The following is an 18,109-nucleotide window of genomic DNA, read 5'->3' as shown; positions in this document are numbered from 1 at the left end:
GTAGCACCCGTATCAAATAAAACACGTCCATGCAAACCATAAATAGGAAACTTACCCTCGATAGTCTGAGGTGCCTGAACATCCTGTGGCATGGGGTTATACACCCTGCCATAGTGCAACTGCTGTGGTGCCTGTCTCTGAGTCTGCGGCGGTGCCGGTAAAGCCAGATGTGTCTGTCCCTGAATCCGTGGAACCTGTGGAGCTGGTAGAGGCACTGGCGCCCTCTGTCCCTGCTGTACATACTGTCCCTGTCCCTGTCCTTGTCTTGCTTTAGGACACTGCCTGGTGGTATGACCATACTCTCCACAAGTGTAACAACTACCCTGGAAAGTACCAAATGGCCTCCTCTGTCGGTTAGCCAGTGACTGACCCTGTCCTGCCTGTGGTCCCCCATTCTGTTGCCTCTGAATAGGTGCCCTATTCCGATGAGCATCTGAACCACCCTTGTGCTTCTTCCAAGGCTGTTGTCCCTGGAACTTGCCTTTGTCATTCTGCCGATGACCATTGCCATTCACATTTTCAGCTGACTGATTAGTAGAGTCTTTATCACCCCGCTTCTCACCACGAGCCTGTCTGATGTCCACAGTCAACTGATACTGTTGTAGAGCGGCGTCTACCACCTGAGCATAGGTAGTATAGGCTGGACTACCTGTAATAGCTCTCTTGATAGACCACATCAGTCCCTTGATGAAACTGTTACGCTTCTTCTCCTCTGTATCCACCTTCTCTGGTGCAAAGAGAGACAAGCATGTGAACTACTGCTCATACTCTGCCACTGTCATGTTTCCTTGCTGCAGACTTAGAAACTCGGTCTTTATAGCTGCCCTGACCGCATAGGGAAAATATTTTTCATCAAAACGAGCACTGAACTCATCATAAGTCAATGTCATCCTCTCCTCTGAGGTGGTAACTGACTCCCACCACTGTAGTGCATCCCCAACTAGCTTGAAAGTAGCAAGCATCTGCTTCTGAACCTCCGTGCACTGAACCAAACGAAGATGACGCTCAATGTCCTATTTCCACTGGTGAGCTACTCTCGCATCGGTGGAGCCTGAGAACACAGGTGGACTCCCCTTTGTGAAAAAGCTCCTAGCCTTTCCCCAAGAATCCGTCTGAACAACCGGTGTTGGTAGCGGTGCCGGCTGTACCTGAGGTTGATTCCGAAGTGCAGCTGTTACCCCAGCTTCTATAGCCCGAGCAACGAGGTCATTGAGGTGAGGAGGAATCTCTGGATCCCTGATCTGGTCCAGAGTCTGTTGAACATTCTCCTGTTCCTCCTGAAACTGATCCATGTCATCTTGAAACCCAAGCTTTTGCTGCTCTTCCTCCATTTGCTGACGCCGTAGGAGATATTGTTGCCCATGTGCCGCTCTCCTTTCCTTCATAGTTCCTTGCATATTCTATCCATTTCTAACGTTAACCATTTGTTAACATGAAAAGACAGACTTCAGTACCATTTCTATACGAACCATAAGGAATACAATGAATCCTAACTTAAGCTCTACTCAAGAGAAAACGCTACGCGGAAGTCTTATACGATAGAATCCTAGAGACACTTGAACCTGGAGTGCTCTGATACCAACTGTGATACCCCTCGGATCCGAGACACGGGTTGATCAGGCACAGGCCCGAGTCCGAGGGAATATTAAACAATTAATATTTTATAATGAACACGGAATACAAAATGAATTAAAAAATGAAATGAAATTAAAGTTGAAAGCAACTAAAAATAGAATCCGCAAAATATTATAATTATTAAAATCCATCAAACCCAAACTCCAAAACTTCATCAGTTTACAACTCGGGAATCCATCTCTAGTGGACCCCTATTAAACATCCAAACGGAAGATAAAACAACTGTAATAAACATCCAGAAATAAAACTATGGAGAGAGCCTTACATCATCGAAAGAGTGAATAGAGACCTCTGTTCAGCACGAACAAGTCTAAGCCTGGAACTGTCGTGTACCTGAAAAATAGAAGTGGGTCAGGCCCACGCGCAAGTTCTATAGTACTACAATCCAAACAGTGGCCCGATACGCATGTACATCCTAAACAATTCAACAATAGCTAATAGTCCGTAAATATATATATAGTCACACTAAAGGACTCTCACTGGACTACAGGTCGGTCTTAACCTGAATAGAGGTAACATGCTAAAATGTACACGAAGTGGGCATATGTACCTATACCTAAATAGGGTACACCTCTAACCATCGTATCCAGCTATACATCCCAATGCATATACGCTTCCTAACTGTCGATCTTAAGACTCAAGCTCATATCGAGGTACCATAACAATATATTTAAAGTCCATACCGAATCCTAGTAGTACCGCTCAACTAGTCGTTGCCATGACACTACGATTAATAGGACTTAACCTTTAGTTAATCCAATTCTTAATCCAGAGTAGGTAGGTTTTGGTATTTTGAAACCAAACCATCCCTAGCATACCACCGTCCCATACCGGTGTATACTATCCAATCATCCAGCAGTTGATAACATCAATAATTAAAGTAAACATCAGCTAAATCCATATTTTCATTACTGATACAACAGGCATGGTGTAAGCATCAATAAAAAGAATCAGATATATACATAAACAGATTTAGTTTTATATCCAACCCTGATACGAACAGACATAATGTAAGTATCAAGAATTATAGTTACTGTATAAACACAAACTTACCCAGTTTAGATTGTTTCATTCAAACAGATATAATGGTAAGATTATTTCAAATTATCATTCAATACTCAGCAATTAATATTACAGACATCTAAAGTAACCATTAACAAAGTCCATTCCTCCAACAGTTGATACTAATAGTATTAATGCAAGTATCAAGACAGACTTACAGTATGTATATATACCTACTTAGTTTAGGTTGTTTTACAAAATCCCATTAGTGTTAATTTAAGAATTATTATTCTTCAACACCACCATATTCGAAACAAGTGTAACTCAGATACATACTCGTGATATAGAATTATACATGTTCCAATTATATCATTCGTCTCAAAAGATTTTAGAATTAAACACAGTGCATCACATAATTTAACACTATGGAACTACTTGTTTAAAACCCTACTGTCCAAACTTTTCTACACAAGCAGACTTAGTTAACACCACCTTTGAAGCTTTAATTTATCTCTATACATTACTTAGACCTTCCATATTCAATTCTGCACTCAATTGACAACTCCAAAATCAACCATTGCATGCAAAACTAACTGGAAACGAAGAAAATCCCAAAAACTGAGCAAGAAGACGTCTCTAAAAATTGGAGCCACCTCCTTTAAACATTGGAGCTGGCTCCAGTTTCTTGGAGCCGCCTCCATACTAAGGGGAGCCGGCTCCCTCCAAAGGAGAGCCGGCTCCCTCCCTCTCTGCTTCGTCGTTCTCTCCTCCGATGGACTCTGCAGCCTCTACGCCTCACCGTTATGACTTCCAAATCCTATAACCTAACCCTAGTGTGTTCCCAGTCCATGTTTAAGTCCTTATACCATTATTAATCATGAACTTAAATCAAGAATTATGCACACAACTATCAAGTTTTAACAGTTTAATAACCATGCAACACATACTGGTGTGTAACCAACTTAAGCACGAACAGAGAAACTTTTTAAGTTATAATTAATCCTGGAATAGTTTAGGAATGCAAAGAACACGAAGCCTAAGGGAGAGAGTAAGGATAGAACTTGCCTTACACCGATGTTCGTCTATAATATCCGGCGAAACTCTCATCTGTTTGCTCTCTGTTTTCCTGCCGTCTCTAAAACTGCTCTCAGACTTACGATGTTGTAATCTTCTTCTTAAAACCCTAAGCAGACATCCTAAGTGAGTATTTATAGGCCACACAAATCCTAAGTTCCCTCAACCCTACAGAAGTTTCAAGTTTATACAATGACGGTTACTGTGTAAACCTAATGGAACGATATAAAACAAATTAAAACAAATTAACCATTTTACTTTAATTACCAATTAAACTTTATACCAATTAGCCAAATAAAACTAACTAAAACATTTAACAAATAATTAAAATTAAATAACACACGTAATAAAATAAAATTAACTCAATAAAATAATTTAAATAAATAAAGTCAACAACCAGGTCAACCTATCAACGAATTTTAATTAAACCAATTAAAACATTAAATAAAATAATAAATGAAAAGAAAACAAGTAATTACACTTAAACCAACTAATTACACTTAAACCAATTAAAACATTTAAATAAAACAATTAATGAAAAGAAAACAATTAAACAAAATACCGAGACTATCCTTTTGTAAATTAGGGGTATTACACCCATCCTCTCCGCAGCCAAAACAATGAACTTGAACAGCAGTCTGGACCACTGGTTCTGCTTCGAGTGTCCGCTACACGGGTGACTGATTCTGAAATGCAGTTGCTCTACCTGTAGCTACAGCCTTAGCAATGATGTACACTAACTGAGGAGAAAACGTTGGATTACCGCCATGACTGTAGCCCCAATCCTGAGACCCCTGAGTCTGCTGTACATCTTCTTGCTCGGTACATAACTGACCTCCTTCCCCCGGCTCCTTGTCCTGAAACCTAGGCAGTTGCTGCTCTTCCTCACTTTGTTGACGCCGCAGGAGATCTTGCTGCCTATGCGCCTCTTCCCTTCGTCGGTAATTATTCCGTCTGGTTCTTGTGTTAACCATGCTGTTAACACAAAAAATTAGACATCAGTACGATTTACTAGAACCGTAAAGGAATACTATGAATCCTAACCTTAAGCTCTAATCCAAAGAAAACACTACGCGGAAGTCTTAATACGAAACACCTTAGAGACACTTGAACCTGGAGTGCTCTGATACCAACTATGATACCCCTCGATTCTAGAGCCATGGGTGATCAAGTCCGAGCACAGATGCGAGGGATACCAAGTAATTAATATGTAAAACGAACACGAAATACAAAACTGAATTTAAAAAGAAATATATAATATAGCTAAAAAGAAATCTAATTACAAAATCCTCAAAGGTTGTTATTGTAAAACCAATAATCCAAAACCTCTACTTATTTATAACTCGGGAATCCATCTCATAGACCCCTAATAAAATCCCAAACCGAAGAGAAAAGAACTGAAAGAAGTCTAAAGCTAAATAAAGAAGTATTCCTACATAATCGGAGGAGTGAATGTCTGTATCTGCTCTGCACGTCCAAGCTCTAACCCTGGAACTGACGAACACCTGAAAAATAAAAGAGTGGGTCAAGCCCATATGCAAGTCCTATTCTACTACGATCCATACATAGACCCGATACGCAGATAAATCCTAGATAGACTCAACAATATGTAGAGTAGTCCATATATGTATATAATCCACACTATAGGATGTTCACTAGTCTAATAGGTCTGTCTCAGCGTGAGTAGAGATACCATGCAAATCGCACATTACGTGGTCATGTGTACCTAGACCTACCAGGGAATAGCAACTATTGTCTAACTATCCATCCTAGGTGATATACGCACCCTAACCATGGTCCTGAGACTCAAACTCATACCATAGTACCATAACATAAACATATAAAGTCCGTTCCAAGTGTGTCATTCAAAAGGTTTATTGACCTGACACCTAGTTATAAGTAGGACTTAACTTTTGTAGTTAATCCATCTTATTTCAATATAGGTAGGACTTAGTGTTTGAACTAATCCATCCCCAATATAGGTAGGTCTCAGTGTTTTGAATTGAGCCGTCCCTATTATGCCACCGTCCCATACTGGTGCATAGACATCCATATAAGTAGGACTTAACTTTTTACAGTTAATTAAACTTATTCCAAAACAGGTAGGATTTAGTGTTTTACTAATCCATCCCTAGTATGCCATCGTCCCATACCGGTGCATACAGTCCTCCAATCCACATAGTTGATAAAAATAACATTAATTAATTTATCAATAGTTCTCCAATATATGCATCAGTATAGTTTAATACATATACAATGTCATTAGATATTCACTACGGAACCTAAAAATCATGCTTCAATTATTTAAACTGCTAAAATAAATCATAGCGTTTCAGTCCTTCACAACAGCCGATAAATCGATACAATTATACCAATTTAAGTATCAATTAAATCCAAACTAAGTATAGTTAAATAAAATTAATTCACCATACTTATAACACTGTAAAAATATATGATTATATATAATTAGAATATATATAAAAAAAAACTTGCCAAGTTCGAGTAAATAAAACTAACAAGATAGTGCGCCAGCTACCAATTTTCTCTTGGGTTTTTCTTGCTCTATTCTTCGATTCAATTATGAATTTATATTTTTCCATCATAATACCAGTCTAATACAGTCCTAAACACCACTTAACACAGTTTAAACGAAGCCCCTAAAATCAATTCTGTAACGTATAAGGAAAGAGTAGGCTCTTTAAAAATTTAGAGCCTGCTCAAACCACTTAGAGCCTGCTCGAATTCACTTAGAGCCTGCTCTAAATCACTTAGATCTGGCTCTGTCTCTTTGGGAGCCGACTCTAAGGGTTTTGGGAGCCTATTCTCCCTCCCTTAGCAGTCGTTCTCCGTTTTCCCTTTGTCTTCTTCGACTCCGGTGAGTTTCCAGCCCTCTGTACTGTATTAAATTCTTGTTCTAATATTCAATTAACATTCCAAACTACTTACAAGGCATCCATATGCCTCATTAATCTCAAAGAGCAAAGCTTAAACGCATAAACAAAAAAAGAAACAACTAGCAAAGACTCACAGAATTTTGTATATCAGTTTCATTCAACGAGCTTAATTATCAGTCAAGCATACATAAAAGATTATTTAAGTATTCATTAAACTCCTGGAGTCCATCTAAACATGCACAGAACACAGATTCATGGGAAAGAATAGAACAGAAACTTGCCTTTGAGTTTCAGTTTGAAACTCTAAACTGTCGTCTCTGAATTTTCCGACGAGATTCTCGACTGTTGTTCCACCTCCTTTACTCTTGGTTTCACCCACGAACAACCTCTCCTTCCTTGGTCGAACCTTGATCTAGGCCAAAACCTAGCCCTCCTCTCTTGATCTTCCTCTGTTTCTCTCAATACCCCTTTGTATCTCTGTTCTACAGAATTTACGTTTATTCTACTAAAACCCTAGACCACAGTACTGCGTATATTTATAGGTGAAAAATAATAACCCTAGTTCATGTGCACTTAGAGACTAAGCCCTAAGTCCAATCCTTAATCGGCCCATGAAACCATTTATGTTGTAAAATATGGCGGCTTACTATACAAACCTTCTTAACCCTACTGTTTAATTAACGTATTGTTTTAAAACAACTTATTCACTTATTTTACATAATTAAATAACTACATCAAATAATTTAAGTCAATTAAATCAAAGAATACAATTAAATCAAATAAGCCAATTAATTCAAATAATTAATTAAATCCAATTAAACAATTAACTCAATTAATTCAATTTAATCACCACAATTAAATAATTAAAAAATTAAATCAAATAAAAATGCAATTAAATCAAAGATTAAATATCAGAAATATCCTTTTAAAATTAGGGGTATTACAAGATATAACCAATTCAATGATCAACAAAACTTGTACCCCACAAATGAATGCTAGTGTACGTCTGTGCTAATGTAGAATCCTAGAGTGAATCTCAAAATAATCACAAAATGAGGATGATATGGGCAACAAGTGCAAGCAAGATATCAATCTTTTGAAAAATTTACTCCTAAATGGCATCCACAAAGCATACAAGGAGTATTGGACTCTCAAGTCAAGCAATCTCTAAATTTTAAGCAATATAGTCATCAAAAGATCAAAATCATAGCTAGTTATGGACCAATCAAAAACAATCCCTCAAATACACAAGTCATGCTTAAAATTTGACTTGAAGCAAATACTGCATTTAACATCATTACCCCCAAACTTAAATGACACAATGTCCTCAATTTGTAAAGAGAACAAAGGAAAGAGTATACCAGTGTGGCTATGGCGAAAAATGGCTGGGACACAAGTATCCAAAGTGTGTAGTATATCCCCCCCAAACTTGGGATTAACTGTAGTCCTGAAAAGATGGCACTTGGATAAAACTCATTAGATAACAAAAGGGATAATAATAGTGCGCAGTGAACATGTAAGTGTAAATGGGACAAGATTGAAGTAAAGAGAGAGGAAAAAGGGTGGTCTTGAAAATTTGGGCAGCACTTTCTCTCACTAAAGTCACTAGGATGCACCTGATAGAGTCAATTATAGACAGATTTATCAATACAAAGATATGACATCCAAAATATAGCATGTATAGAAAAATAAAAATAATGTACATCACAATGTCTGGGCTAACAGACTGGCTGCAAAAATAATATAACAGTATCAAAATAGCAGAAATGTATCACAGATATATGAAATGAAGGTATAGAGGTAAAGAAATCAGGAATATCATGCTAAGGAGGTAGGACGGGCAGGGCGTGCTCTGCGGATATCTCGGGATATGTCTCGCAGCGCAGTCATGACATTCGTACGCAAGGAAGAAGTATCAGCTCGGATAGAGACAGTGTCAGCGCGGATGGAGACTACGACATCCTCCAAAGCCTGGATATGCTCCCCAAAACCGGGTGTCTGTGCTGGAGCCTCAGGTACCACTGGATCAGGAAAATGATGTGCCTCCTGAGCCTGCTCCTGGAAATGGAATGGTGACCCTATTGGAGAGTGATGTGGGATCTCCTCTGCTAGAGGCTCTTGCTCTAAGTCAATGTCCATATGTATGGCAGCCGCCGGTTCGACTGCTGGATCTACTATCTCCTCCTCCTCAGCTGCTATCACAGCATCCTCCACAAGACTCTTGATAAGAGCATTGTAGCTCTTGTTCCAATCCTTCTTACCAAAGTGGCAAGCTCCTGTCTTTGGGAGCTCATCTGGACAGAATGGATAGCGTTGATCTCGCAAGATCTGAGTAATAAGGTGGCCAAAAGGAAGGTACTTAGCCCGCTTGGGCTTGGCCTTGCTGATGTAGTCCGTGTAGAGCTTCATCATGACGCTCTAATATAAGGCCGGAATAGAATTCCAGTACCCTGTGTAGAGAGCATACAGGGTAGTTAAATAATCGCCTCGCCTCTAAATCTTGTGGTCGGCCATAAACGCGTTTCGGTACAAGACCGAATCAAAGAACCACAGATCATCGGGCAAATAAGTCTGAGTAGCAAATGTCTCACCCTCACTATAATGGCCTGTAAGTGCCACAGCCATGTCTGCCTCCTCTCCAGAATAGGATATTCAAGCTCAAGCTCAAGAAGGCAAGCATGAGGGCATCGACAAGATCTGGCCAGAGTCTCCACTGTAATGCGGATAGGATGGCCATCGACAGTAATACGCAGTTTCGCCATATTACTCGGGGTAGGCCAGATGTTCTGGAAGAACATCTGAACAAGCCTTGGGTAAACTGGGTATGTGACAGGGGCTAGAATGGCTGAAATGGCCCTCCGGTTTATATCCTCATAGGCTGCTCGGGTCAGAATGTACCAGGAGAAGAAAGAGATATCGAAAACTGACTCATGTGCCACTATAAGGTGTGAGTATCTCGGCAGAGGTCTATCTAAGGCCTGGCCTGGCTATGCATGAGGCGGAGATGAAGAAAGCGATGGTGTATGCTCAGCCTCATCATAAGATGATGAGGATGCGGAAGCTGAAGACTGTAGTCTAGAGTCAGCTGAGGGGGACTGAGCTGGATCTGCCTCAATATAAACCTCTAACTGCTCTGGCTGCTCAGCCTCAATAAGCTGCTCTAAATCCTGGACACGAGATGGTCCTGTCTGATGCTTGGCCTACTCCTGAATATGGGAGGGCTCGCCTGGCTCCCATATCCTGGGCCTGACTCGGCGTGGATGATGCCTACGAGTAATAGTCTTTACCTTAGCCATGGCCTGCAAAACAGAAAGAAAAACACTTGCAGAAGAAGTCAGTACAGGCATAAAGAAGTAAAGTACAGTACATAGAAAAATGTATGTCAAATAAGATAAACAACATAGAACATGAATCTACGCAAGTGATGATGGAGCTAAATAAACAGTGACATTAAGTGAAGCATGCTAAACAATATAAGTATGGAATGCATCCAATGTGGAAAACACAGGCATTGAGCATGTATAAGATAGCATGGAATCACAAAAGAGAGTGTATGAAGTGTGGGATGCAAATATGTGAAGTTCGATCGATCACAAAAATGTGAGATTGATCTCTATAAGATCGATCTGAGATAAGTTTGATCGATTTTTGAATGATCGATCGAAAAAAACTTCGATCGATCGAACTGGTACGAGAAATTCGAAAAGTCACAAATCTGTGACGTGGATGGCACGGGGGCACCCAAGCAAGCTTGTGGGGCCCTCTCACACAACAATAACACAGTATGGGTCACTTGTCAACTCTATCACATTCGGAATCAAATATATACATATATATATATATATATACACATATATATACATGTATCATTAAGTCAAAAATGGCAAGAATCAAATATGGGAATCTCAGATCTAGTATGGAATCATCACAGGCATGTAAGTTGAAGGAAACACAAACTTACCTAATCCGAGGAGAGAAGTGGATCGGGAGAGAGATAGACGACATCTGAGACGAGGGAGAGAGATTTGAGGTTCGGGAATGCCGCCGGAGGTCTCGCCAGAGATGGGAGAGGTAGGGTTTGCAGCGGCGAGGGAGATGAGGGCTTAGATCGATGTTGAAATCGATCTAATGACCCTAAGGTTTTATTTTTAAAAACTGGTCCCGACAAGTTCGATCAATCAGGGAAAATTTTCGATCGATCGAATATAAATCGATCTAAAAATATTGAGATCGATCTCCCGACAAATTTTTATTTTATTTTATTTTATTTTTTTTGGGAATGAAATGTTTTGGATTTTTGGAAATTAAAAATTAAAAGTATTTTTTTGAATTTTTGGAAATAAAACAAAAGAAAATTGTTTTTGGGATTTTAAAAAATTTTAAAATGAAAATAAAATTTGAGTTTTTGAAGATAAAATAAAATAAACACTAAAAATAAAAATAAAAAGAAAAATAAAATTGGAGTCAAAGTCAAAGTCAACAAAGGGGCACAGATCGATCAAGCTGAGATTGATCGAGAAAATGGTTCGATCGATCGAATCAGGTAAAAACCTGCAGACAAGTTCGAACAATGCACAGAGAGGCCTTTTTCATGGATCTCAAAATTTTTCTAAGTGTGGAGTGAAGATCGATCCAAGAAAAAGTTGGATCGATCTAGGAACTTTCAGATCGATCCAAAGAGATTTTCGAATGATACACAGAGGGCTGATTTATGTAGGAATATTCAGATCGATGGAACAGAGAAATGATTGGATGCAGGAATGGGTGTTCGATTAATCGAACCTCATTTGAGATCGATCAAATAGGGACAAAATGCCTATTTTCAAAATGAAAGTGCATGCATACTCAATCAAAATCCTAGCCATGTGTATGAATTCCAAAGCATATCTAGATGACGCAAGAAATGAATGATAAAATTGAAATGAGGGAGGAATAGGGTTGTAAACCCTACGAAGCATTTACTAGTCTTTAATGTCTCTAGTAAGACGTTGGGTTCTTTTAGCCTGGATCAAACATCTTATAATGCATCCCCTCCTTAATGGGGTGATAGGTCCTTTGAATTCTACCCAACAAACGGTTCCCTAAAGAACTTGTTGGATTAGGTTCAAAGGAATTTGTTGGTTCTTTGTCAATGTGATCTTTGGGCTTCCATGCCCTCTCAAAGTAAGTTTTTGAAACATCATTCTTTAGACTCAAGGTTGAAGATGAACTTTTTGAAGTTTTGGTTTCAACCAAAGACTCCATTCTTTCACATTCATTGTCTAGACATTTTGTACAACATTTACTTCTTCATGCTTGTCAAATGAATTTGGGGTCGGATTAAAGATATTTAACTTCACTTTCATATGCCCAAATGAGATTTTCATTACCCCCGTCCTCCTTTTGTTGTTGGCATTTGCGGTTACCAAGAAAGGACGGCCAAGGATAACGGGAATTTGGCTCTTGGGATTTGGAACTGGTTCCATGTCAATGACAACGAAATCGACCGGGAAGAAGAATTTATTAATTTTAATCAAGACTTCCTCAATGATACCCTGAGGGTTTTTGATGGATCGATCGGCAAGTTGTAAAACTACCGATGTCGATTTCAAATCTGCTAAGCCTAATTTGACATATACCGAGTATGGAAGAAGGTTAACACTTGCTCCTAAGTCTAGAAGAGCCCGATTAATGACATGGTCACCAATGATGCAAGAAGTAGTAGGTGAACCGGGGTCCTTAAACTTTGGGAGGGTGTTATGTTGCAAGATTGAGCTCACTTGCTCGGTCAAAACCACTGTCCTAGGTGCTTGGCTCTTGTTCTTCCTCTTTTGGGTGCAAAGATCTTTCAAGAACTTGGTATAAGCCGGAATTTGCTTAATTGCATCCAAAAGTGAAAGATTAATCTTTACTTGCCTACACATTTCAATGATTTCATTAGTCTTGGTCTTTTGTTTATCTAGATAAATGGATCCTTTCAAGACATCCGAAAATGGAGCTCTTGGCTTAAAAACTTTTTCAAAACTTTTCTTTGAAACATCATCAAGACAAGAATTTTTAAAATCCTTTTTCAAAGCTTTGTTCAATTCATCCTTCAAATCAATTTTGGACTCACTTTTCAGATCATTTTCTAACAATTTCTCATTTGAATGATCATGCATATGCAATGAAGGAGGAATATGATATGAAACGGGACGGGTGCCAACTTTTGGTTGCACCGGTTCACTCTCTTCATTTGACGTACCTACCTTGTTGTCCACAATCTTCCCACTTCTCAAGGTTGTCACCGCATTGACATGCTCAATTGTGGGACCTTTTGATGAGGAATGAGTCTCCATAACACATTGTTGCTTTAGTGGGGAATTTAAAGGCATTTTCCCCTTCTCTCTAGCATTCAAGGTACTAGCTATTTGCCCTACTTGGGTTTCTAGCTTAGCAATGGATTAAGAGTGAGAATGAAGCAATTGAGTATTCGCCTCTAGAGTACCTAAAGCGGTCAAAACTTTCTCTTTAAAAGCGGGACTCCTAGAATTTTCTTGAGAATATGATTGATTTGGGAAATGAGAATTAGAAAATTAATTTCTATGTAATTGGAATGATGACGATTTAAAACCTTGGGAACCTTAGCCTTGCATTGGTGGCGGAACATACTTCCCTTGAAAATCACCTTGGAGAGGGTTTGAGCCTTCCCCTTGGCTTTTCCAAGAAAAGTTTGGATGGTTCCTCTAACTTGAATTGTAATGAGTGCCATAGGGATTATTCCCTTGATTAACAAATGTAGCATTGACTTGCTCATAGAGCTCACTTTGCACATGTCCATGGGGACAATTGGAAGTAAAATGCAAGATACTTGAACAAGTCATGCAAGATTCATTAGATGTACGATGATGAATATGACTAGGGTAGAAAGATACTTAATTTGCCAAATTTTGGTTGATCAAAAATTGATCAAACCTGTAAGATAAGGATTTCATTTTAGCGGCTATGTCATTGGAGTTGTCAACTTGATATAAGCCGACATTCTTCCTTCCACCTAGGTTTCTACCATTTTTAGAAGATAAGGACCTATGCAAGGAATTTTCACTCATACTTTCATACAATTGCCACATATCATTTTCATGCTTATCAAGATAAGAACCACCCGTAGATGCGTCAACCATACCCTTGTGATTATCCGGTAAACTTTTAAAGAAATATTGAACTAGTTGCCACTTAGGTATGTCATGATGTGGGCACTTTCTAAGCAAATCATTGAACCTTTCCCATGCCTCATGAAACATTTCCTCATCCCTTTTAGAAAATTCTCTAATTAAAGTTCTCATGGCATTGGTCTTAGAAACCGGATAGTACTTTTTCAAGAACTCTTGTTGTATTTCCGCCAAAGAGGTTATCGAAAAAGGCCTAAGATTGTTGAACCAATATTTTGCTTTGTCTTTAAGGGTGAAAGGAAAAAGTTTAAGTCTTAAAACTTCTTTCGGCATGTCCGTGTATTTCATGGTGGAACACACTTTAAGAAACTCATCCAAATGCTTATAAGGTTCTTCACTAAGAAGTCCATGATAGTTAGGAAGCATTTGAATGGTTTGTGGTTTGATTTCATAGTGATGTGCTCTAAATGGAGGAAATTGAATCCAAGTGGGTGCATTATATTCATTAGGCACATAATGGTCTCTTAATGCAATGGGAGGATTCACAATTGGTGGTGCTACACAAACACCTTGATTAGCTTGAACCATGGGAGGTTGTGGAGCAAAGATTGGTTGAGGCATTCCCAATGGAATTTGGCCTTGTTGTTTTGGTGAGATGAATGGTCTAGGCATGCCTAATGGTACTTGAACATTTTCATGATGCACATTCTGTGACCAAGGTTCTCCACATGGTCGTCATTCAAATTCTCCATTGGTAAAATGAAGTGATGAGAACTACCTCTTTCCCTAGGATTATGAATAACCGATTCAAGATAAAAATTAAGAGGGACAAAAGTAGGATTTAATGACCTACAACCATGCATGCACTAGCAAAGACAATAACAAGAAATAAGCAAGTAACAAACACTTCGCCCCCACAACAAATCAATCAACAAATCTCCACATACAATGATTCCATACTCCCATGCTTGAACAATATGCAAAGATAGGTAAATAGCCTCCACGCGGACTCAAGATTTAAATAAGAAATGAAAAACAAGCCTCCACGTGGGTCGACGATTTAACTAGAGATTGAGTTAGAAATATCTCACAAAGGGTCCTTAAGCAACTTCAAATCATTTTCAACTTCCAAGCTTTGCTATGCTTTGCATTTTTTTTCAGATTTTTAGTCCTTTTTGTGCTTTAGCTTAGCTTCTTGCTTTGAATTCTCCTTTGCTCAACTTCCTTCACTCAATTCACCTAGCCAAATAAGAACAAACACAATAAGTAACCAAAAATAAAAATAAAGTAAAGACATGATCAAAAGAGTACTAATCCCTAATTATTTCCAAAACAAGGCGTTGCCAATTCAATCCCCGGCAATGGTACCAAAATTTGACGAGGCTGCTTGTATACGCTAAAATAATGTAGTGAATGTGCGGTTCAAGAAAAGCCTTTTTGGCCAAGTTTAAATTTATAAAAATCACAACCACCACTACTACTAACGTAGCAAGAATGAGTAGGGATTGTCCCAAGGGATTGGAGGGTTACTAGTAATGGAAACAATACTTAGGGTTAGTAGGTCGAGTGATCAAAGGTAGATTGTTTGGTTGATTAAACTACAATTAAGATTAAGCAAGCTCAATATAAAACAAGTAATTAAAGGATAGAGAAAACAAGAGATAGAGGTCTTGGGACTTAGAGATCACCACTAAGCATCACTTTTCTATACACTCAATTCATAATTAATGAGAGGGAAAATATATGTTGCAATAATAGTAAGTGTACGTGGTTGTTTCAACAAGCATGGATGACCAATTAAGTGTATATTGTCTAAACAATACAATGAATAGCACAATATATCAAACTAAGCCATTAATCCTTCCTTTAAGCTCACAATCCCAAACACATCACATAATTAGAGAAATATACTACTTGCATTCATAAGTATGGAATATCAAACAATAAGTATGAATTATCCTCCCATTTAACAACTAAGGTAAGTACACTACATCTAAGCTAATGACATGAAAATTAAACTAATTAAACTAAGGGAGAGGCACAATTCATCAAGAAATAAGTATGAACAATCGAATAAACCACAAGAGCATTCTATTAAGCACTATGTCTTGACAATCTCTAGATCTATAGCATCAACACACATAGACATGCATCAACAACACAAGAGATAGAGATAAACACATGAACATCTATTCTAGCATACATAGACATATGGATAGAATGAAATGATCAATTGGAAGAATAAAACCACACAAATTATTGAATAAACAAGATCTATTTATATAAATATGTCAAAACATGTATTATAACACAAATCCCCTAAAAAATACATAAATCAAGGTAAAGAAAGCATGTTTAGGGCTAACTCTAGCCCCAAGAGGATGTCTAGCCACTCATAAATGGTGTCCTCCAACCCTCAAGGGCTATCTCCATGGTAGAAATGCTCTTCTTCTTGAAGTAGATGGAAGACCTCCCAAGAATGTGTCTCTAGCCTCCTCTTCTCTTTTTTTCCTCTCTAAGGATAATAAAAAATTGTATCTATCAACTCCTAAAAGCATATATGTAAAAGTGGCTCATAATCCTTATATAGGTAGCTCAAATGTCACACCCAATGGTCTAGGCTCGTATAAAATGACTCCTCTAATGATTGCACAATGAGACAATTTTTAATGAGTTGGAAATTAATCTAATTCGCACTTGAGAGGGTTCGATCGATCGAACCTATACTGAGATCGATCGAACTTGGCTGAGATCTATCAAACTTTGGCTGGATCGATCTCCCATGGCGACACCTTTTTGGATAAGGACAGATATGAGATATTTTGGGGAAAGAGACAAAAGTGGTTGGTAGGGTAGTACAACAGGATAAGATGGAATCTTTTCGATTAATCTAGGAATTGTTGGATCGATCGAACTTTGTGGGATCTTTGGATAAGGACAAAAGAGCTTGGATCCATCTTGGAAAGTCTAGATCGATGAACTTTCGATCGATCGGAGTATTCTTGAGATCGATCGAACATGCTAATTTCCACACTTTGCTTCATTCTGCTTCCACTTTGCTTCTTTCTTCCATCCAGCTTAAGTTAGCTTCTTTTAAGCTCTTATTTGGCTGAATTAGCTTATTTTGGGGATAAGCACCTGAAAAGGATAATAACACGAAATTAGTCTAAAACGGGAAAGTAAGATAGATAAAGATTCTAAGATACCTAAGCTTAAGGGGTTTAAATGCGCACTTTTCAGCGCTCATCACTCAACTTTGCTAAATTCCTTCTTGGTGCGTACCAAAGGTAACAAGTTGGTTAGAATCAAAACTCACTATCCATGGAAGCGTCAAAGATGCACAGTATGCTCCATATTTGGTCACTCCACTTCTAATTGTACCCAAGCTACTAAAAAACACAGTAATCCGACTTCTCATAATGATTCCTAGAATTGGCAATTGGTGACTAGGAAGAACAAGAGTTTTATATGCTACACCATTCCCAATCCTTTCATATTATCTCACCTTAATTCAAATGATGCTTCATCCTCTAGAGATATACAGAAGAGTTCTGATGCTATGCCACCAAGTGAGGATGTTGCATTTGGTTCCCAAGTTGAATGTTGCAGTAAGGAGGATGTTTTTGGAGGTTCCCCCCCTTACACCCTTACCCACAGTACAAAATGAGAATATGAAAGCCATTAATTTCAGTGATTTATCCCCCCACATAAGGTCCCAGTCAGGCCTCCTTCCAGTTCTAGCTTCAATATCAATTTCCAACAGGTTTGATGGTTTACTTACTGAACGGAACAATAAATATTCAGTTGAATTGGCAATAAGCTTAGATGATGATAACATATCCTCCTGTAATAATCCATCTTATTCTCCTCTTATGGAGAAGATTCAAGACATGAAGCCAAGGAAGCCAGTGCACTCTAAGAACTCAAAGTAAAACTTGAGATCAAAGAAGAAGAATCAAGTCTCAACTCTTAAGGGGTTTAGAGGATTGTGTAGTTTAACCACCTTATCTTCTCAATGATTTGGGTTGTTTGGAATATAAGAGGGTTGAATTCTCCCCTCAAATAGGTTGAGGTAAGGAATTTGATTAGAGATTCTGGTCTTTGCTTGATTATTGTACTAGAAACTAAAGTTTGTAACTCTAATATAGACTCAGTACATAAGAATATTGCTCCTTCATGGCATATTAGGTGCAACAATCAGTCTTCAGTTTTGGGTAGGGTATGGCTCTTGTGGAAACCTACCTTGATTACAATGCTTGCTATCTCTAAATGTAGTCAAGTTCTCAACTGTTCTGTGTTACTTATAGACTCAAAGGTAAGATGTTTGGCCTCTTTTATCTATGCTGCTAACACTACAGTGGAAATAAAAGTACTATG

The 18,109-nt window shown here is 38.4% G+C and overlaps 1 pseudogene; it reads left to right on the top strand.

The window, feature by feature from the left end:
- Window positions 1–13,802: 13,802 nt before the first annotated feature.
- LOC132267852 (small nucleolar RNA R71) lies at window positions 13,803–13,901 on the top strand (annotated as a pseudogene).
- Window positions 13,902–18,109: the final 4,208 nt, after the last annotated feature.

Source organism: Cornus florida, unplaced genomic scaffold, assembly GCF_030987335.1.
Source record: "Cornus florida cultivar Cherokee Brave unplaced genomic scaffold, ASM3098733v1 CherokeeBrave_3.0.0_Hap2_Chr07, whole genome shotgun sequence".
Lineage (NCBI taxonomy): Eukaryota > Viridiplantae > Streptophyta > Magnoliopsida > Cornales > Cornaceae > Cornus > Cornus florida.
This window is presented reverse-complemented; position numbering and strand designations above follow the sequence as displayed.